The following is a 22,344-nucleotide window of genomic DNA, read 5'->3' as shown; positions in this document are numbered from 1 at the left end:
GGCTGGATGTTCCCATAAACCTGCCACAGGGAACCTTGCTGCTGAGCCGGAAGCCACAGGTGGGGAGACAGTGGCTGGTCTGGGAGCCTCAACGGCGAGGCCGGGAATTAGTTTTCTGGAAGATGGAGTTCCATGTTAGATAATTCCAAGAGACAGGTACTTTCCCAGGCAAAAGAATCCCCCCTCCTCCGTCAAAACAAAAGTTTTTCACATTCATCATAATGAATTAAAATGTCCAAACAGATGTGCCAGAGTGTGGCTTCATCGTTCAGTCTGAAAAGATGGTCTGTCAATCCCATTGACGTTTTTGTTGATCTTCTGATTATCACCCAGGTGGCAGACGTTGAAGATCACTTTTGGGAGCCAATCACCCAGGTTCTGAAAGGGCCTTTCTCGCGGCCGCGTGGCTCCCGGACCCTTCAGTGGTAATAGTTGCTGAAGGCGTGGAGAATGTACAGCAGGGTGGTGATAAAGGCAAAGAGCTGGAAGAGGACGGGAGAAGGAGTGTGTGAGAGACACCGCTGCCCTCAGCCCCTGCAGCCTGGAGGCCACGTGTTCTGACCCCACTTCACCCCCTACACACTGCCTGGCCTGAGGGCAGCACCACTGGACAACTGCTCCATCCTCCTTGAGACTCGCCATCCCCAGGGTCCTGAGGTCACACTCCCCGTGTCCTGCTACAACCATGCAGGCTCCATCTCCCCTGCAGACGTGTCCACCTCTACCTGCCATAAAGGGGCTCGTCTCCACCCTGCCCCTGTCGGGCTCCTGCCCACCGTCCGTCACTGCCTGTGCTCTGACCACCCCACAGTCTCACTCATGGCCCAGAATTCTGCTTTGGGCGTCTGTCTGTCCCCTCCATGAAGGCCTCAGAGGCCCCCAGCTCTCAGCGGTTCACCCTGAACTCCTGAGATGTCCTCACCGGCCTCCACAGCTCAGTGGGCTCCAGGACCCTCCTCTCCTCTGGTCCAGCCACCAAGCCAGGAACCTGGGACCCCTCCCTCTCCTCCTTCCCCACCGCCATGGCCAAAGCCCCCCAGAGTCTCCTGATTGTCCTGCCTGGCCATCTCTTGGTGCGTCCACTTCTCCCTTGTCCGTCATCCGTCTCCAGGACCTCCCATGGCCTCAGCTTGTCCACTCCTGCCCCCTCCTCCCTCTAATCCGCCCCAAGAGGAAACGTGGCCTGGCTGTTCCATCACATAGTTAGACAGTCTGATGGCTGCCACTTCCCAGGACAGAGGCCATCACCCCAACACACCTTCCAGGCTGGCCGGCCGTTCCAGCCTCACTTTGCCCCACTGTCCATTCACTCTCTGTTCTCATTCATTCATTCATTCATTCCTTCAACAAATATCCTTTACGGACCTGCTCTACTTCAAAAATGACAGTGGCTATAACAGTGACCAAAATGTTCAAACACTCCTATCCTTGTGGAGCTTACATTTTAGTGGCAGAAGCAGGAAATAAGCCCGATAAACAGCAGGAGAGTAGGTTAGCTGGGCATGCGGGCCCAGGAGGAAATAAAGCAGGAGGGGGAGGGGAGGCTGGGGTTCAGGGAGGGTCTCACTGAGAGGGCCACATTTGAGAAAGGAACAGAAGGGGCGAGGGAGCTGCCTCCTGGAGGGAGGGCGTCCTTGTCAAGGTTGATGCTACAGTGTGTCTTTGTGTCTAGCAGCAGGAGGGGAGGTGGGAGCAGTGCTGGGCCGGGCCCTGAGGGTGGGGGCTGCAGCTGGAGGGGCGGGTTGAAGGCAGTTAGAGGTTTGATGCGGAGGGAATGGAGGCAGACAGGCAGGGAAGGCAGCTCAGCTACCTTGTGGCCCCCTAGTGGGGGTCTGCACCCCATTGTCATACTGGGGACACTACCCCATGCTGGACATCTTCCTCCTGCCACCTGGTCCCTCAGGAGCCCCCAGTCTGACACAGGACTTGACCTTTCTAGTCACAGTGACTGGTCAGTTGTGGGCTCAGACTCAGCCTGAACAGGAGAGTCCTTCCTGGGGAGTTTTCAGGGGAGGATTAAGGAGAAAGGTCAGGCTGCTCCAGAGGAGGAATCTTCTGGCTGTGAGCTCCCTGCCACGTGAGGGCGCCATTCCACCAACAGAGAAAGAGGCTGCTGTGCAGAGCCTGGAGAGGGGAGGCAGGGCTGCCATGAGTCTCTGGTCTCAGGAGGCCTGAGGTCTAGGGGTCCTGCTCCTCCAACGATTTGGCTGGACCACCTTGCCTTGGCTCCATCAGCCACCATCTGCCTCCTGTGGACTTCTGTCATTGCAGGACACACAGTTCAGCCATGCTGAGGAATTGGGGCTCCATCCACAAGAAGAGGGAGCCATCAAATATCTTCAGTAGGAGAGAAGATGTGTTCCAGTTGGTGTTTTGGAAAAGAACATTCTGAGGCAGAGCAGTGGATGGAAGAGGGCGCAAGGCTGAGGCGGGAAAACAGAAGACGAGAGCTGACACCTGAGCTCGGGCCTGGTGCTCCGTGAGGTGGGCACACCTGTTCACACAGGCACAGACACACACACACACACCCCCCCTCCTCCATCCTCCAAGCTCCCTCAGCCTGAGGCTCAGGTCGTCTGCTCCCGATGAGACAGAGTTAAGCCTCAGGCGATGCTCTCACGCCATGGCAGTCACTGTCCCAGTGCTCACCGAAGCTGTGGTGTTGATGAAGTAGTTGGTCAGGTTCTGGGTCTCAGAGATGATTGTGGCGTGCACCTGCAAGACGGCCGCATTCATGTACGGGATGGCGGTGGTCCCGTGGTACAGGCTGTCCTGGAAGGTAGAGCAGAGGCCTTGTCACATGGGCACATAAGCAGGTGAGCACTTTCCACTCTGACTGCATAGCTGAGAAGTGGGAGGGAAAGAGACAAGCCGGCTCCCGAAACTCCTGCTTTTTTTTTTGGCAGAGTTTCTTTTTTTATACATGTATTTTATTTTTCTTTGTTTCCCCAAAGCCCCCTGGTACATAGCTGTATATTTTTAGTTGTGGGTCGTTCTAGTTGTGGCACGCGGGATGCCACCTCAGCGTGGCTTGATGAGTGGTGCCATGTCCACCCCCAGGATCCAAACCAGTGAAACCTTGGACCGCTGCAGCGGAGCGCGCGAACTTAACCACTCTTCCACGGGGTCTGCCCCTTGGCAGTGTTTCTAATGAAATGTCTGTCTGTAGTCTAGAATAGTGGATCAATATTTAGCAATGATGTTAACACTAGCCAACATTTATTGGGTGCTTATTCCATGCCAAGCTCTATTCCATGCCAAGCTTATTCCGTGCTAAGCCCTTCTCTCATTTATCTCATGTAACCTTGTCAATTTTGAGGAAATGGAAGCTCAAGGTTAAGGTCAATGAATAAATGGAGGAGCCAGGATTTGAACCCAGGCCAGATTATCTCCAGTGCTCTTAACTATGAGTGCTGTGAAGACCTACTATGTGCTGGCACTGTTCTCACAATGTACGCATGTTGTCTCATTTCATTTCCACAGTTAATTTCATAAGGCTGCTTCTATCATTATCTCCAATTCACAGCTGAGGAAACTGAGGCTTAGCTAACAAGTGGGAGAGCTGGGAGCGTCAGGCCATCTGACTCTAGATTTCCATTTTTGATCCTTTGTGTTAAAGCCTCAGCAGTGTTCTTCAACTCAACGAGAATGTCATGTGGTCATTAAAAATGATTGTCAATTCTGGAAGGAATGTCATAATAGGCAAATCAGCATTTTGTATCCCCTAATGAGACAGTCAGTTCAGGGAAACTCATCGGTAGATGAAAGAAAGCATTAGAGGAAAAAGTGACGGATAAGCTGTACACTGCGATGGGTGAGGCTTGAAGGGTGACCACCAGTCCCCCCATGTGATGTGACTTGAAGCCATTTATGAAGCATTCTTACCAGAAAGACTAACCATCCTCAAAGAAGCCTTGCTTACTGACGTCCAGTCGACAGGAAATTCAGGACTAGAGGAGCAATTCAGGTCACACCAGGAAGAAGCCAACAGACAAAACCCAAATGGGGGACCTTCTACAGGACGGCCGACCCAGGGTCCTCAGCAAGTCACTGTAGGGGGAGCCCTTCTAGATGAAAGGGGCCCAGGATCTCTACCTACCCAGGGCAGCACATGGCCTCGTGAGGACCCGGATTCAAACAGGCCAACTGCACAAGGCACTTCAGACACAACTGGGGAAACGCGAATGTGACCCGGGTCCCAGATGGTGCCGAGGGATCCTCATCAGCTTTACGTACGTGTGACAGTGTGAGACAGTCTGCAGGGTCTCTGGAGGCTACTGATGTGTGTAGAATGGGATGACATGTTTGGGGTTTCCATTAGAATTCTCCAGGAAAAAGAAGGCTTGAGGAAGCAAGTGTGGTAAAGTCTTGATAATGCTGGAATCTGGGTTATGGTTACCTGAGGGCCTATGACAGAATCTTCTCTACTTTTCTATATGTTTCCAATTATTCAATATAGAAAAATTTTAAATGGTTATCACGATGATCTGACAACATGAAAAGAATTAATGACCTAATATTAAATGACAGAATCTACATCCAAAATTATTGGCTCACTATGATTCTATATACAGTTTGCAAAATATTTGTCAGGAATATGGAAGAACGAACACAGTGATTATGATAGGACCTTGAGATTGGGGTGATTTTTTTCTCTAACATTTCCTTCAATGTTGCTCTAATGATTTTTTTTTTTGAGGAAGATTTGCCCTGAGCTAACTATGCCAATCCTCCTCTTTTTGCTGAGGAAGACTGGCCCTGAGCTAACATCCGTGCCCATCTTCCTCTACTTTATATGCAGGACGCCTACCACAGCAAGGCGTGACAAGCGGTGCCATGTCTGCAACCAGGATCCGAACCGGCCAACCCTGGACCGCTGAGAATCGGAACGTTTGAACTTAACTGCTGCACCACCGGGCCGGCCCCCCGATGATTTTACCATAAATAAAATTTAAAGGGAAATGTGTTCGGATGGGCTGGTACAGGAATGTACCGAGCGTGTGTACTCCTCATGAAGACAGCATGGAGGGGGCGGCAATGGAAGGTTTACTCAGGCAGAGGATGCCTTCATTCCAGTTTAATAGGAAACTCATGAAAATAAAAAGTCCTGGTTCAATGGGGTCTGAGCCCAGGAAATGTCTTGATCCTTGGTCTCTGATCCTCCCTCTCTCCCAGAGGGCCGTTGTCCTCGCATCACACAGGACGTCAGTCTGGGAGGATCTCAAGGCCTGGGGCACCCTTGCGGTTCTTACTAGAACAATTCAGGACTTAGAGTTCCTATAAAATTCAAGCAAGCAAGACAATAGGAGCATCAGGGAGGTGAGGAACGAGGTGAGCGAGACGTACATCACCCATCCTTGCAGCAACGGCTGTGCTACCTGAGTGGCGGCCACCAGGATCCAGACCCAGCACCTGAACACCTGTAAGAGAAAACCATGAACAAGGGGCTTCATTTGCCTGTGCGGGCACGTTTCCCTTTGCTAGGCATCTTTCTTCTCCTCTGTCCCTGGTTGAAAGCTCTTCAGGTGAAGTTACGTGGGAATCGAGGGAACAGGCAAGACTGACCCCCAGAGTCGCAGTAAACTCAGGTCCTATTGGTAGAAAATTCAAGGGGCTACACAGAGGTTTCCAGGGGAAGGACTCAGCCAAATTTGGCCTGTGGATATGTCTTCTTGGCCCAAATAGTGCTGGCATATACAGTTTTTTAAACATTTCTGAATAAGTTGCCAACATTTAAAACAGGATATTTCATGTGAAATATCCAGATTTCAGAAATCTCTTGAGAAATCTGTTGTTCTGGCCACAGTGAACCCATTTCTCAAGTCAGAGTAAGCTGAAATGAGTTGTGATTGTCTCTTTAAAAAGGATCTAGAGTCCTCAGTGGACCACATCCCCCCCCTCCTCCAACCTGTGTCATTGTGTGGCACTTTCCCTGTTGCTCACTGTCCCTGTGGAATAGTGCTCCCCTCCTGGCTGCCTTCACCCACTGACAGTGCCTGCCTGGTCCTGAGGACACTTGGTTTGGAGTCTCTGGGGTTGTAGTATCTGATGCCCTGGGGTCAGTTACCAGCTGGGTGATCTGGTTCCGTTTAACGACCTCTCAACTCTGTCCAGCCATTGATTATTTCTTTGATGGAGAAACCACACCTTTGTCTTGTCCTCTCTGGACTCTGCCTCTGTTTGCTCTGGAGCTGGGCTTGCCCCATGTTGCTGAGACCAGGGGAGGAAGTAAGTGTGCACCAGACGGCGTGTTTAGTTAGAGGCCTGGAGAGAAGATGGACACGAGCACCAAGTGTTTTGTTGTTGGTTTGTCTCAGACGTTCTGAGCCCCTCTCCTTCCTGGGCCTCCTCGGGACGTCACTGTGAGCCTCCTCAGTTCTCCCTCTCACTCCTGTTACGTCTGCGTTTTTAGGCATCACATAGGCTGGCAATCCCAGGAAACCCCTCAGCCCATTTCTCCCTGCGGCCTCCAGCCCCACACGTCCACTTGCCCACTGGACATTTCTACTTGGACATCCCTCTGTAGGGTCCAACCCTGCACTTGCATGACCCTGAGAGAGAGAGCGCCTCATTAATTTTGCCCCTAGGCACCTCACCTACCTCACCCCAGTCCTGGCCCTGCCCCTCAAGCTGCTCATATACGAGAGGTACAAAATCTGGATTCATTGGCACTCCCAAATTCCTTCAGACCCACCTCCCTCAGCACCTGCTGAGAGTTATAGGATTGGGAAGTAGGGTACAGAGCCCTGCAAAGATCATGATAATGTTCCATTTCTTACACCACATAACGGGTACACAGGAGTTAGTCTATCTTTTATAAAGTAATAAAATAATTTTGGAAAAGAAGAAAAACTTATTGGACCATGAGAGCACTGGAGATTTGTGGTGATGGGGAGGCAGGAGCCAAGGATGGCTCCTGGGTTTGTGGTTTGGAGGAATCACACCACCAGATTTTAACACTTTCTATAAAGTTACAATAAATCAAAAGAGTTGCCAGTGCAGGAGACTCACATTTCTGCCTCCTCAGGAGGTAGCTCATCCCCTCCCCTAGTTCTGCTGCCGTTCCACATAAACTTTATAGTCAGCTTGTAAATATCAACAATATCAATCTGCTGGGATTTTGATTGGGTTAAAGCTATAGATGAATTTGGGGAGAACTGACATCTTTACTCTGATGAATCCTCTAATCCATGAACATGGTATGCCTCTCCAATTATTAAGATGTTCTTTGACTTCTTGTATCAATGTTTTGTAGTTTTTAGCATAGAGATGCTGTACTCATTTTCTTATATTTATTTCTACCTCTTTCATTTTTGGCGAGCTTTTGTAAATAGTGCTGCTTTTTTGAAATTTCATTTCCCAATTATTCATTGCTAATAAAGAGAAACGCAATTGATTTTTTGTGTGTTGATATTTGCCCTACAACTTGTTAAACTCACTTATTGATTAATGAGGAGTTTTTTTGGTTTTTGTTTGTTAGATTCCTTGGGATTTTCTAAGCATCTCATTAGAGTTTAATTTTTATGGTTACTCATGAAATTGAGCTTATTTTCATATATTTCATATTTCCTCTTCTGTGAAGTTTTTTATTGTTTTTTACTGGATACAAATTTGTTATAGGTTTGTCTTTTTCATATTGATTCATTGGAATACTTTCTAACTTGTGGATCTCGTTGACTATTATAAATATTGCAGATGTATTCTGCCAGCACTTTTCTCACACATAGCATGGTGTCTTTTAATGAACTAAGTTCTACATTTTAATGTAATGAATATGTTAATCTTTCCCTTTATAGACTGTATTTTTGAGTCAAGTTTGTGAAATCTTTCCCTACCTTGAGTCATGAAGATGTTCTCACATCTCAGATATTCCTTTTGGGATTATGTTCTTTCTTCCTGAAGTTCAACTGTTAGCAGTTCCTTTAGGAAAGGTCAGTTGGTAGTAGTCAATTTGATTTGTTAAAATAAAGTCCTTATTTTTCCCCTGACGATTATTTCCTCTCAGCACTTCCAAGACATTTTCCCCCTGTGTTCTACACCTTTCCATGTTATTCCACTGCAGTCTGGCTCCCACTGCTGCTGCTGAGAGGCCAGCTGTCAGTTGAACTGCTGCTCCTTTCTTGGACTCCGTCTTCATTATTTGGCTGCTTTTAGAGTCTTCTCTGTCCTTGGTGTTCTGCAGTTTATGAGATAGAGATACAATGTGCTGAGATGTGGGTATCTTTTTATTAATTTGGCTGGTACTCACTTTATATTCCATATCTGATAATTCCATTATTTCAGTCTTGGTAGCCTGATTCTGCAGTTTGTGGTTTCTGTTAACTTTCATTCTTGTTCACTTTTTCCCTACTATGTTTCATGAATTTTGATTGAGAGCTCATGACTGTGGGAGTGGCTCAGTTCTGAGTGATGCTGTCAGGAACTTCTGGACAAACACCTCCACTTACTTCTGTCCAGCTCGGCTGAAAGATACAGAAGTTTCAGGTTCTGCTTTTCATAACACATCCCTGCTTTCTGGGACAGGCAGTTCTCATCTCACAAACAATACGTAGACATGGACATGTCACCCCACCCCTGGTGGGGCACCACTGTTGCTGGGCTGGGGAAGAAAAGCACTTTAGAATTTATGTGCTTTTAAGGAGAGAAAGGGAGCAGGAGGTGAGAAGCCAGAATAGATCCAGAATTGACTACAAGGCTGAGACCCCTGGGCTCTTATAGGGCGGGGCAACACTCCAGAAGCCTGGCCTCCCTTACAGCACCAGCTCTGGGAGCACATCTCCCCGACCCTAACATCAATCTCCAAGTGAGTTGTGGGAGTCCTGGGCTGGGCCTGGGACCCCTTGTGAATGAGCCTTGTCCTGAGGAGGGGGTGTTGAGGGACAGAAGCTGCTGTCCACCCTGAACTGGGCATTTAAAAACCTGGAGAGGTTTCATTCTTTAAAAACTAAGATTCTTGGGCTGGCCCAGTGGCATAACAGTTAAGTTCATGTGCTCCACTTCAGCAGCCCAGGGTTTGCAGGTTCAGATCCCCGGTGCAGACCTACACACTGCTTATCAAGCCATGCTGTGGCAGCATCCCACATATCAAATAGAGGAAGATGGGCACAGATGTTAGCTCAGGGCTAATTTCCATCAGTGAAAAGAAGAGGATTGGTGGGAGAGGTTAGCTCAGGGCTAATCTTCCTAAAAAAATATTTTAAAAAAAGATGTAGCCCATAACTTTCCTAACATGATGGATTTCTAAAAATAAACGCCTCTATTAAGACTGTCAAAAAAAGTCCCTCAGTTGGTACTCTGATTATTTAGGTTAAATTCTTCCAAATGTGATCATGTTTTTCTTCAAACAGCCTTCTCATGTTTTATCTTCACATGCAGTTCTTAAAGATTTGCACCGATGAGGAGAACATCTTACCCTGTAGGAAACGACACACGGCTTCTCTACTTGGTATAGTAGCTGTGCCGCTTGCTAGGTCTGACCTTAAGGAAATTATCTAACCAGCCCGGCCAGTCTCCTCAGCAGTAACATAGAAAACTCAGTGTCTACTTCCTACAGAAGTTGTGAGGATTAATCAAGTTAGTTAAGGACACTTACAGCAGGCACTCAAGAAATGCACGCTGTAATCTTGTTATGAACGATGAAGGCTTGGGGCAATTTACCAGCTGTCACAAGTGCCTTTGAAATGCACTGAAATGTTTATCCTTTGATGCAGGGGTGGGGTAACTCATTCTTCTAAGCCTGAAAGTTGTTTGTTTTGTTTTTTAAAGAGCATTTATTATGTAGACTTGAAAAGGCAAAGCTAGATTCTGCTTTTATATCTAATTGCGATAAATCTTGTTCAAATATTAGACTGAATTAAATGATTAATGACATAACTTTCTCAAATAGATTACTCTGATGTTCCCTTCATTTCACAGGATAAATTTTATTAGCAATAATCATACATTTTTATATTCTGGATAAACGACTCATCAGATATATGATTTGCAAATATCTTCTCTCATTGTCTGGATTGTATTTTCACTTTCTTGAATAATCACAAATTTATCTTTTGATAAAATCTTGCTTTCATAAAAATCCATAGATACAGTCAACTTAAATTTAAGTTACTTGGTTTTTTAAAACTCTTTTTAAATTTAAATATAACATTATTCCTTATAAAAATTTATTTTACTGTATTAAAACATACTCAAATGATCCGATTTGGATATCCATATCAAATTTCATCTGGAACGTGGGCTGTACAAGAAAGACCAAAGCCTAACTCATGATGCGACAGTTACTTTGCTTCTGTCGCTTTATTCAGGTCACCGTGGAGGGTCCATCAGGGCCACGCTGTCAGGCTGCATTCTTTCTTATTTCTCCCAAGAAGTCATAGGTCTGCTCTGAAATGTCAAAGGGTTCATGGAGCCCATCTGGGGACAGCAGAGCGTGGAGGGCGCCCCCGTTCTCTCGGGTTTCCATGAGGAAGTCAGTGATCACCTTCCAGCGGGCAGCCTCAGCTTCTCCTTCTGCCCACCTGAACGAGGGGGAGGGGGGTGCGGGGCAGGAGTGTCGACTGGAGGAGAGGGAGCAGCGCGCAGTTAGGGTAGACCAGGACCAACGCAGCCTCCAGGAGCTCTTTATCTCTGTGGGGACACCAGCACCACAAGTAACTATGAATGGATCTGCATCATCATTTTTTCAGTGTTAAATTTATGGACTCTGTTAACTGGAAGCCATCTAATGGGAGGGACGGAGGGGCCAGCAGTGCCTGGCAGGTGATGGCTCTGAACCAGCTACTCAGTCAGGAAACAGCGCTCTGTGCAGCGGAAGCAGCAAGAGCCACAGTGGAGCAGAGGCGAGCAATCCTCCCCGAGTCCGGGAGCGGCTCCTTGAGACCTGGGCGTCTCCTAAGCTTCACGAGGTGTCCTACACATTCCACTTAATTCGATTACAGCACATCAGAGACATTGTCAAGTAGTCATAAGAGAAGGGGAGCAAGCATTCCGCATGAGATCCAAAGAAAGGAGACCCAAGGAGCAGTGTGGTCAGACCCTCCCCGAGTAACACTAGGGCTGCAGTATCAGCACAGTCAGTGACCCCCGACACTGACAGGCCTGGGTGGGAACCTCAGAGGGCACAGCAGCCGAAGGTGGAGATGTCTGTGTGCAGCAGAGTCTGCACACAGATGTCACCTCTCCAAGCACAGCTCGTGAAGGGGGCAGTTTCTCCAGGCCTGAGGCCCAGTACCTTGGCCACTGCTGCACTAGAATCGCATTAAACCTGCCAATTTTAGCAAACGTCGAGTGTAGATGATACAGGTCAAATGGAAGCTGAAATAAGGATACAATATGAATTTTTTTTCCCAATTTTTAGTGTTTTTAGTTTGTTCCGCCATGTCCTTGTAGACAATTAACAGTTTAGATTAGAAGTCCAGAAACCATGGACCGTGGTCAAATGTGGCCCACTGCCTCTTTTTGTAACTCAAGTTTTAAAGAAACACAGCAGTGCTCAGACATTTATGCACAGTCATTAGCTGCTTTGCATCACAATGGCAGAGTTGAATAGCTGTGACAGAGACCCTTGGGCCCCACAGAGCCAAGAATATTTACTGTCTGGTTTCCTGAACAAGTCTGTTGAGTCCTGGGTTGGGGCAGTGAAGCCCCCACTCACTGACTACGGCAAGTTCTGGTTGGTAACGAGCGCACCTCTGTGGCGATGTAAGCACCAGCCATGAAGATTTTCAGTGTGTGGCACAGCTTAGGCCAATTTTCTTTTTCTTTCTCCTTACCTGATATGACATAGAGCGCTACAGGAATTTTTTGAAAACAAGAGAAATTTCATAGCCAACTGGGAGACTTTGGTTTAGAAACTTTCCCTCAATTAAAGAAAACTCACTGATCTGAAATGACTGTGTTGATCAAGAGATTCTTTTCACGTTAGGAATCAATCGCCCCTACCCTTCTTGGAATGTGTCTTTGCAAACATAATGACACAGTCTATCTGATTAAGAGGGATTATGACTACGGCTACTTTAGCTGAAAAAGAGGGATTATTAGAATGTGCAAGCAAACAATGAGCCCAGCAAATATTAAGTTCAGCATGGAAAATCAAATTAACTGCTCTGATCCTTTTTTTAAAAAATTATTTTATTGAGATCGTATTGGTTTATAACATTGTGTAATTTCAGGTGTACATTATTGTACATCAGTTTCTATATAGACTGCATCACGCTCATCCCCAATAGTCTAGTTTTTATCCATCACCAAACGTATGTGCCCCTTTACACCTTTCACCCTCCCCACACCCCTGCCCCTCTGGTAACCACTGTCTGTTCTGTTTATCCATGGGTTTGCCTGTCTTCCACATATGAGTGAAATCATATCAGTGTTTCTCTTTCTCTGTCTGGATTATTTCACTTAACATAATATCCTCAGAGTCCACCCATGTTGTTACAGATGGCACAATTTTGTCTTTTTTTATGGCTCAGTAGTATTCCATTATATATATATATTTATATATATATCACATCTTTTTTTATTCATTCATCAGTTGATAGGCATCAAGTGATGGGCACTTGTGTTGTTTCCACATCTTGGCTACTGTGATTAATGCTGTAATGAACATAGCGATGCATAAATCTCTTTGAATTGTTGATTTCATGGTCTTTGGACAATACTTAGTAGTAGGATAGCTGCATCATGTGGTATTTCTATTTTAAATTTTTTGAGAAATCTCCACACTGTTTTCCATACTGGTTGCACCAGTTTGCATTCCCACCAGCAATGTGTGAGGGTTCCCTTCTCTGCACAGCCTCTCTAACACTTGTTATTTCTTGTCTTGTTAATTATAGCTGTTCTGACAGGTGTAAAGTGATTACTCATGGTAGGTTTTGTTGTTGTTGTTGTTTGGTGAGGAAGATTGGCCCTGAGCTAACATCTGTGCCAATCATCCTCTATTTTATGTGTGAGATGCCACCATAGCATAGCTTAGTGAGCAGTGTGTAGCTCCACACCTTGAATCTGAGCCAGCAAATCCTGGACTGCTGAAGCAGAGCATGTGAATTTAACCGCCACACCACCACACTGGCTCTACTCATTATAGTTTTGATTTGCCTTTCTCTAACAATTAGTGATGTTGACCATATTTTCATGTGCTTGTTGGCCATCTGTATATCTTCTTTGGAAAAATGTCTGTTCATGTCCTCTACCCATTTTTTGATTGGGTTGTTCATTTTTTGTGGTTGAGTTGTATGAGTTCTTAACATATTTTGGAAATTAACCTCCTGTCAGGTATATGATCTGCAAGTATTTTCTCCCAGTTGGTGTCTTCTCTTTCATTTTGTTCATGGTTTCCTTTGTTGTGAAGAAACTCTTTAGTCTGATGTAGTCTCATTTGTTTATTTTTTCTTTTGTCTCCCTTGCCTGAGTAGACACGATATTCAAAAATATACTGCTGAGATGGATCTCAAAGAGTGTACTGCCTATATTTTCTTCTAGGAGTTTTATGGTTTCAGGTCTTACATTCAAGTCTTTAACCAACTTCAAGTTAATTTTTGTGTATGGTGCAAGATAATGGTCTACTTTCATTCTTTTGCATGTGGCTGTCCAGTTTTCCTAACATCATTTATTGAAGAGATTGCCTTTCTCTGCTGTATGTTCTTAGTTCCTTTGTTAAAGATTAGCTGTCCATAGATGTGTGGTTTTATTTCTGGGCTTTCAATTCTGTTCCATTGATCTGTGTGTCTGTTTTTGTGCTAGTACCATGCTGTTCTGATTACTATGGCTTTGTAGTATATGTTTAAGACAGGGATTGTGATACCTCCAGCTTTGTTCTTTTTTTTCTCAAGATTCCTTTAGCTATTTGGGGTCTTTATTGTTCCATATAAATTTTAGGATTCTTTGTTCTATTTCTGTGAAGAGTGTTGTTGAGATTGCATTGAAACTGTAGATTGCTTTAGGTAATATGGCTATTTTAACTATATCTAGTCTTCCAATCCATGTTCATGGACTATCTTTCCATTTCTTTGTGTCTTCTTCTATTTCTTTCAATAAGGTCTTATAGTTTTCAGTGTCTTTTACCTCCTTGGTTAAGTTTATTCCTAGACATTTTATTCTTTTTGTTACTATTTTAAATCAGATTGTACTCTTGACTTCTCTTTCTGTTAGTTCTTTATTAGTGTATAGAAATGAAACTGATTTTTGTATGTTGATTTTGTACCCTGTAAGTTTGCTATAGTTGTTGATTATTTCTAATAGTTTTCTGGTGGATTCTTTAGGGATTTCTACACAGGGAATCATGTTGTCTGCAAACAGGGAGAGTTTCACTTTTTGGTTTCTAGTTTGGATCTCTTTTATTTCTCTTTCTTGCCTAATTGCTCTGGCCAAAACCTCCAGTTTTATGTTGAAAGAGTGGGAAGAGTGGGCACCCTGGTCTTGTTCCTGTTCTCAGAGGGATGGCTTTCTGTTCTTCACTGTTCAGTGTGATGTTGGCTGTGGGTCTGTCAGATATGGCCTTTATTATGTTGAGGTACTTTCCTTCTGCACCCATTTAATTCAGAGTTTTTGTCATAAATGGATGTTGGATCTTGTCAAATGAGTCTCTGCATCTATTGTGACTTTTAGTCCTCATCTTGTTAATGTAGTGTATCACATTGATTGACTTGCAGATGTTGAACTGTCCCTACGTCCTAATGTAAACCCCACTTGATCATGGTGTATGATCCTTTTAATGTATTGCTGTATTCGATTTGCCAATATTTTGTTGAGGATTTTTGCATGTATCTTCATCAGCAATATTAGCCTGTAAATTTCCTTTTTTGTGTTGCCCTTGTCTGGTTTTGGTATCAGGGTAATGTTGCCTTTGTAGAATTAATTAGGAAGCATCCTGTATTCTACCATTTTCTAAGAATAGTTTGAGAAGCATAGGTACTACATTTTCTGTGAATGTTTAGTAGAATTCTCCAGAAAAGCCATCTGGTCCTGGACTTTTGTTCTTTGGGAGATTTTGATTGCTGTTTCAATCTCTTTACTTTTGATTTGTCAATTCAGATTCTCTATTTTTTCTAGATTCAGTTTTGGTAGGTTGTATGATTCTTAGACTTTATCCATTTCTTCTGGGCTATCCAATTTAATGGCATATAATTTTTCATCCTATTCTCTTGTAATCCTTGGTGGTTCTTAGTATCGAGGGTAATTTCTCCTCCTTTATTTCTAATTTTATTTATTTGAGACTTCTTCCTTTTTTTCTTAATGAGTCTGGCTAAGGGTTTATCAATTTTGTTTATCTTCTCAAAGAACCAACTCTTAGTTTCATTCATCATTTCTATTGCTTTTTAGTCTTTATTTCATGTATTTCTGCTCTAATTTTTATTATTTCCCTCCTTCCACTGACTTTGGGTTTTGTTTGTCCTTTCTCTAGTTCTGTTAGGTATAATTTAAGATTACTTATTTGAGATTTTTGTTTTTTGTTCATGGAGGCCTGTATTGCTATAAATTTCCCTCTTAGTACCACTTTTGCTGCATCCCATAAGAGTTGGTATGTTGTGTTTTCATTTTCATTTGTCTCCAGATATTTTTTGATTTCCTTTGATTTTTTCATTGATCCAATGGTTGTTCAAAAGCATGTTGTTTGGTCTCCACATATTTGTGACAGTCCAAACATTTTTCTTGTAGTTCATTTCTAGTTTCATAGCACTGTGGTCAGCAAAGATGCTTGGTATGATTTCAAGCTTCTTAAATTTATTGAGGCTTGCCTTGTTTCCCAACTTGTGGTCTACCTTTGAGAATCTTCCATGTCCACTTGAGAAGAATGTGTATTCTGTTTGAGGATTGGAATGTTCTTTCTATAGCTATTAAGTCAGTCTGGTCTAGTGTTTTATTTAAGGCCACTGTTTCGTTTTTGACTTTCTGTCTGGATGACCTATCCATTGATGTAAGTGGGGTATTGAGGTCCCTCACTCTTAGTGTGTTGCTGTCAATTTCTCCCTTTAGGTCTATTAACAGTTGCTTTATATATTTTGGTGCTCCCACGCTAGGAGCATATATGTTCATAAGTGTTATGTCCTCTTGGTGGAATGTTCCTCTTACCATTATATACTGCCCCTCTTTGTTTCTTATCTTTTTTATGTTGAAATCTGCTTTGTCTGGTAAAAGTATGGCTACATATGCTTTCTTTTGCTTGCCATTTGCTTGGAGTATCACCTTCTGTCCCCTCACTCTGAGCCTCTGTTTGTCTTTAGAGTTGAGATGTATTTACTGGAGACAGTATATTGTAGGTTCTTCTTTTTTCTCCATCCAGCCATTCTGTCTTTTGATTGGAGAATTTAATCTACTTACAATTAGAGTGATTATTGATATATGGCTTAATACTGCCATTTAATCTCTTGTTTTCTGGTTGTTCTATGTTCCCATTGTTTCTTTTCCCATGTATTTCTGACTGCCATTTCAGTTTGGTGGTTTTTGTGATGGTTTTCTCTTTATAAATGATGTGCAACTTTATCCTGACTTTTTGTTTAGTGTTTACCATGAAGTTTGTATAAAAGATCTCATAGGGGCTGGCCCCGTGATTGAGCAGTTAAGTTTGTGCACTCCACTTCAGCAGACCAGAGTTATGCCGATTCGGATCCTGGGCGCAGACATGGCACCACTTGTCAGGCCATGCTTTGACAGCACCCAAAATGCCACAAATAGAAGAACCCACAACTAAAAAAATAGACAACTATGTCCTGAGGGGATTTGGAGAGAAAAAGTAGGAAAAAAAAAAAAGAAGATTGGCAACAGTTGTCAGCTCAGGTGCCAATCTTGAAAAAAACAGATCTCATAGATGAGATAGTATATTTTCTGATAAATTCTTATCTCCATTAGTCTAAGAAGGTGCCATCCATTTCCTGTTCCCTTTCTGTTTTATTGTTGTCACAAATCATTCTTGTCTGTGCTGTGAGTTGCTGACTAAGTTGAAGTGTTTGTAGTTATTTCTTTTAAAATTTGTATTGAGTTTATGATAGTTTACAAGCTTGCGAAGTTCCAATAGTATATTACTGTTTGTCGGTTGTGTTATACGTGCACCACTTCACCCTTTGTACCCACCCTCCACCCCTCTCCCCCCGGTAGCCACTATTCTGTTCTCTTTGTCTATGTGTTTAACTTCCACATATGAGTGGAGTCATACAGAGATTGTCCTTCTCTATCTGGCTTATTTAACTTAACATAATACCCTCAAGGTCCATCCATGTTACTGTGAATGGCACGATTCTATTCTTTCTTATGGCTGAGTAGTATTCCATTGTATATATACACCATTTCTTCTTTATCCAATCATCAGTTGATGGGCACTTAGGTTGCTTCCACATCTTGGCTATTGCAAATAATGCTGCAATGAACATAGGGGTGCATGGGACTTTTGGCATTGCTGACTTCAAGTTCTTTGGATAGATACTCAGTAGTGGGATGGCTGGGTCATATGGTATTTCTATTTTTAATGTTTTGAGAAATCTCCATACTGTTTTCCATAGTGGCTGCACCAGTTTGCATTCCCACCAGCAGTGTATGAGGGTTCCTATATCTCCACAACCTCTCCAGCTTTTGTTCCTTTTTGTTTTGGTTCTTTTTGCCATTCTAATGGGTGTAAGGTGATATCTCAGTGTAGTTTTGATTTGCATTTCCCTGATCATCAGTGATGATGAACATCTTTTCATATGCCTATTGGCCAGCCATATATCTTCTTTGGAGAAATGTCTGTTCATGTCTCCTGCCCATTTTTGTGATCTGGTTGTTTGATTTTTGTTGTTGAGTTGTGAGAGTTCTTTATATATTATAGATATTAAGCCTTTGTCAGATATATGACTTGCAAATATTTTTTCCCAGTGAGTGTGTTGATTTTTGTTTCAATCCTGTTTTCCCTTGCCTTGAAGAAGCTGTTTAGTCTGATGAAGTCCCATTTGTTTATTCTTTCTATTGTTTCCCTTGTCTGAGATGACATGGTGTCTGAAAATATCTTTTTAATACTGACGTCAAAGAGTGTACTGCCTATATTTTCTTCCAGAAGCCTTACAGTTTCAGGTCTTACCTTTAGGTCTTTGATCCATCTAGAGTTTATTTTGGTGAATGGTGAAAAAGAATGGTCAATTTTCATTCTTTTACATGTGGCTTTCCAGTTTTCCCAGCACCATTTGTTGAAAAGACTTTCTTTTTTCCATTGTGTGCTCTCAGCTCCTTTGTCAAAGATTAGCTGTCCATAGACCTGTGGTTTTATTTCTGGGCTTTCAATTCTGTTCCATTGATCTGTGCACCTGTTTTTGTACTAGTACCATTCTGTTTTGATTACGATAGCTTTGTAGTATGTTTTCAAGTCAGGGATTGTGATGCCTCCAGCTTTGTTCTTTTTTCTCAGGATTGCTTTAGCAATTCAGGGTCTTTTCTTGCCCCATATGAATTTTAGGATTCTTTGTTCTAATTCTGTAAAGAATGTCATTGGGATTCTGATTGGGATAGCATTGAATCTGTAGATTGCTTTAGATAGCATGGACATTTTAAATATGTTTATTCTTCCAATCCATGTGCATAGGATGTCTTTCCATCTCTTTATTTCGTCATCAATTTCTTTCAAGAAAGTCTTGTAGTTTTCATTGCATAGGTCTTTCACTTCCTTAGTTAAATTCACCACAAGGCATTTTAATATTTTAGTTGCGATTGTGAATGGTATTGTGTTCTTGAGTTATTTTTCTGTTACTTCATTATTAGTATATAGATATGCTACTGATTTATGTAAGTTGATTTTATACCCTGCAACTTTGCTGAAGTTGTTAATTACTTCTAAAAATTTTCCAATTGGTTCTTTGTGGTTTTCTATATATAAGATCATGTCATCTGCAAACAGTGAGACTTTCACTTCTTCCCTCCTTAATTGGATTCCTTTCTCTTGCCTAATTTCTCTGGCCAAAACCTCCAGTACTATGTTGAATAAGAGCGGTGATAGAGGGCATTCTTATCTCATTCCAGTTTTCAGGGAGATGGCGTTCGGTTTTTGCCCATCAAGTATGATGTTGGCTGTGGGTTTGTCATATATGGCCTTCATTGTGTTGAGGTAATTTCCATCTATCCCAATTTTATTCAGAGTTTTTATCATAAATGGCTGTTGGATCTTGTCAAATACTTTCTCTGCATCTATTGAGATGATCATGTGGTTTTTATTCCTCAATTTGTTGATGTGGTGTATCATATAGATTGATTCGCAGTTGTTGAACCATCTCCATGTCCCTGTTATGAATCCCACTTGATCGTGATGTATGATCCTTTTGATGTATTGCTGAATTTGGGTTGCCAAAATTCTGTTGAGAATTTTTGCATGTATGTTCATCAGCGATGTTGGACTGTAGTTCTCCTTTTTCAAGCTGTCCTTGTCAGGCTTCAGTATCAGAGTGATTTTGGCCTCATAAAATGTGTTAGGAAGTGTTCCATCCTCCCTAATTTTTTGGAATTGCTTGGAAAGTATAGGTATTAAATCCTCTCTGAAAGTTTGGTGGAATTCCCCAGGAAAGCCATCTGGCCCTGGGGTGTTATTCTTTGGGATGCTTTTGCTTGCTGTTTCAATCGCTTTCCTTGTGATTGGTCTATTCAGATTGTCTCCTTCCTCTTGCCTTTGGGAGGCTGCAAGAGTCTAAAAATTTATCCATTCCTCTAGGTTATCCATTTTGTTGGCATGTGGGTTTTCATAGTATTCTCTTATAATCCATTATATTTCTGTGGAGTCTGTTGTTATTTCTCCTCTTTCATTTCTGATTTTGTTTATTTGAGCTTTCTCCCTTTTTTCCTTTGTAAGTCTGCTATGGGCTTGTCAATTTTATTTATCTTCTCAAAGAACCAGCTCTTTGTTTCACTGATCCTTTCTACTGCCTTTTTTGTTTCAATAGCATTTATTTCTGCTCTGATGTTTATTATTTCTCTCCTTCTGTGACTTTGGCCTTTGTTTGTTCTTTCTGTAATTCAGTTAGGTGTAATTTGAGATTGCTTATTTGGGATTTTCCTTGTTTGTTAAGGTGTGTCTGTATTGCCATGAATTTCCCTTATAATACAGTTTTTGCTGTATCCCATATGCGTTGGTATGCATGTTATTGTTTTCATTTGTCTCCAGATATTTTTTGATTTCTTCTTTAATTTCTTCAATAATCCATGGTTTGTTCAATAGCATAATGTTTATTTAGTATATTGAAAAAATACCATGTTATTTATTGAAAGGGACATCTTTGTCCCTTTCTCAGCTTTTTTCTTGTAATTAATTTCTAGCTTTTTAGCATTATGATCGGAGAAAATGCTTGTTATTATTTCAATTTTTTAAATTTATAGAAGCTTGCCTTGTTTCCCAACATATGGTCTATTGTTGAGAATGTGCCATGTGCACTTGAGAAGAATGTGTATTCTGCTCTTTTTGGATGGAGTGTTCTATATATGTCTATTAAGTCCAATTGTTTTAGCTTTTCATTTAATTACACTGTTTCCTTGTTGATTTTCTGTCTAGATGATCTATCCATTGATGTGAGTGTGGTCCTGAGGTCCCATACTATTATTGTCTTATTTTTTGATATCTTCTTTTAGGTTTGTTAATAGTTGCTTTATGAACTTTGGTGCTTCTGTGTCGGGTGCATAGATATTAATAAGTCTTATTTCTTCTTGATGGAGTGTCCCTTTGATCATTATACATTGACCCTCTATGTCTCTCTTTACCTGCCTTATCTTGAAATCTACTTTGTCTGATATAAGTATTGCGACACCTGCTTTCTTTTGTCTGCCATTAGCTTGGAGTATGATCTGCCACCCCTTCACTCAGAGCCTGTATTTGTCATTGGGGCTGAGATGTGTTTCCTGGAGGCAAAAAATTGTTGGATCTTGTTCTTTAACCCATCTTGCCCCTCTGTGTCTTTTTATTGGAGAGTTCAATCCGTTTACAGTGAGGGTGATTATTGATGTATGAGGGCTTAATGCTGTCATTCTGTCACTCGTTTTCTGGTTTTCCTGAATTTCTTCTGTTTCTCATCCCGTGTGTTTTGGTCTACCCACTGACTTCTGCAGTTTCTCATGCTGTGTTTCTTAGTTTTTTCCTTATTTATTTTTTGTGTCTCTGTTCTGCTTTTTAGTTTAGTGGCTACCCTGATGTTTGTATTCAGAATCTTGTGCATAACATACTCCATTTTCTGATGGCCTCTTATTTCCTAGTTTAAAGTGATTCAGTCCCGTTCTTCCTCCCCACCCAAGTTATTATTTTCATATCTTAATCTACCTTGTGTTGTGAGTTTGTGGTTAAAGTGACAAGATTCACTGTTTTTGGTGTTTTCCTTCCCTTTAGCCTAATGCTATATTTGAACATTTGCTATCCTATTCTGATTCTACCTATTTGTCTCCTTACTCTGTGTTTTGTGACCCCTTTCTCCCTTTTCTTCTTTTTTTCAAGTATAAGGGCCTTCTTGAGGATTTCTTGCAGTGAGGATCCCGTGGCTATGAAGTCCCTTAGATTTTGTTTGTCTGGGAAAGATGTAATTTCTCCCTCATATCTGAAGGATTTTTTGCTGGATAGAGTATTCTTGGTTGAAGATTTTTATCTTTTAAACTTTTGAATATGTCATTCCATTCTCTCCTAGCTTGTGAGGTTTCTGCAGAGAAATCTGCTGATAGTCTGATAGTGGTTCCTTTGTAGGTTATTTTCTTCTGACTTGTTGCCCTGAGTATTCTTTCTTTGTCATTCATTTTCACCAGTTTTACTACTATATGCCTTGCAGTAGATCTTTTTACATTGACAAATCTAGGAGATATGGAACTCCCTCCACACATATTTCTCTCTCATTCCTTAGGTTTGGAAAGTTCTCTGCTATTATTTCTTTGAGGACACTTTCTGCTTCCTCCTCCTTCTCTTCATCTTCTTGGATAACTATAATTATTATGCAGCATTTCCTCATGGAGTTGGCTATTTCTCAGAGACGTCATTTCTTTTTACTCTTAGTTCTCTCTCCTCCTCTGTCTGGAGCCATTCAATATGTCTATCTTTGATTATGCTACTTCACTCCTCTATGGTGTATACAAGAGCATTTGGGGAATCCATATTTTATTTTATCGCTTCCATTGTATTTTTCATCTCTAGTATTTCTAATTGATTCTTCTTTATAGTTTCAATCACTTTTCTGAAGTAGCTCCTGAACTGGTTGAATTGTTTCTCTATATTTTCTTTTACCTCATTGAATTTTTTGACAATAGCTAATCTGAATTCACTGTCATTTCGTTTACTTATTTCTGAGTCCTCCTGATGTAGTTCTTGGTATTTATTGTTTTCCCTCTGGTCTGGAGATTTGATGGATTACATGATGCTAGAAGTATGAT

General features: G+C 42.3%; 1 pseudogene; it reads right to left on the bottom strand.

The window, feature by feature from the left end:
* Window positions 1–317: 317 nt before the first annotated feature.
* LOC124239627 (MAL-like protein) lies at window positions 318–6,666 on the bottom strand (annotated as a pseudogene).
* Window positions 6,667–22,344: the final 15,678 nt, after the last annotated feature.

The sequence above is a fragment of the Equus quagga genome, chromosome 5 (assembly GCF_021613505.1).
Source record: "Equus quagga isolate Etosha38 chromosome 5, UCLA_HA_Equagga_1.0, whole genome shotgun sequence".
NCBI lineage: Eukaryota > Metazoa > Chordata > Mammalia > Perissodactyla > Equidae > Equus > Equus quagga.
Note: the sequence above shows the minus strand (reverse complement) of the source record. Positions and strands in the feature narration are given on the sequence as shown.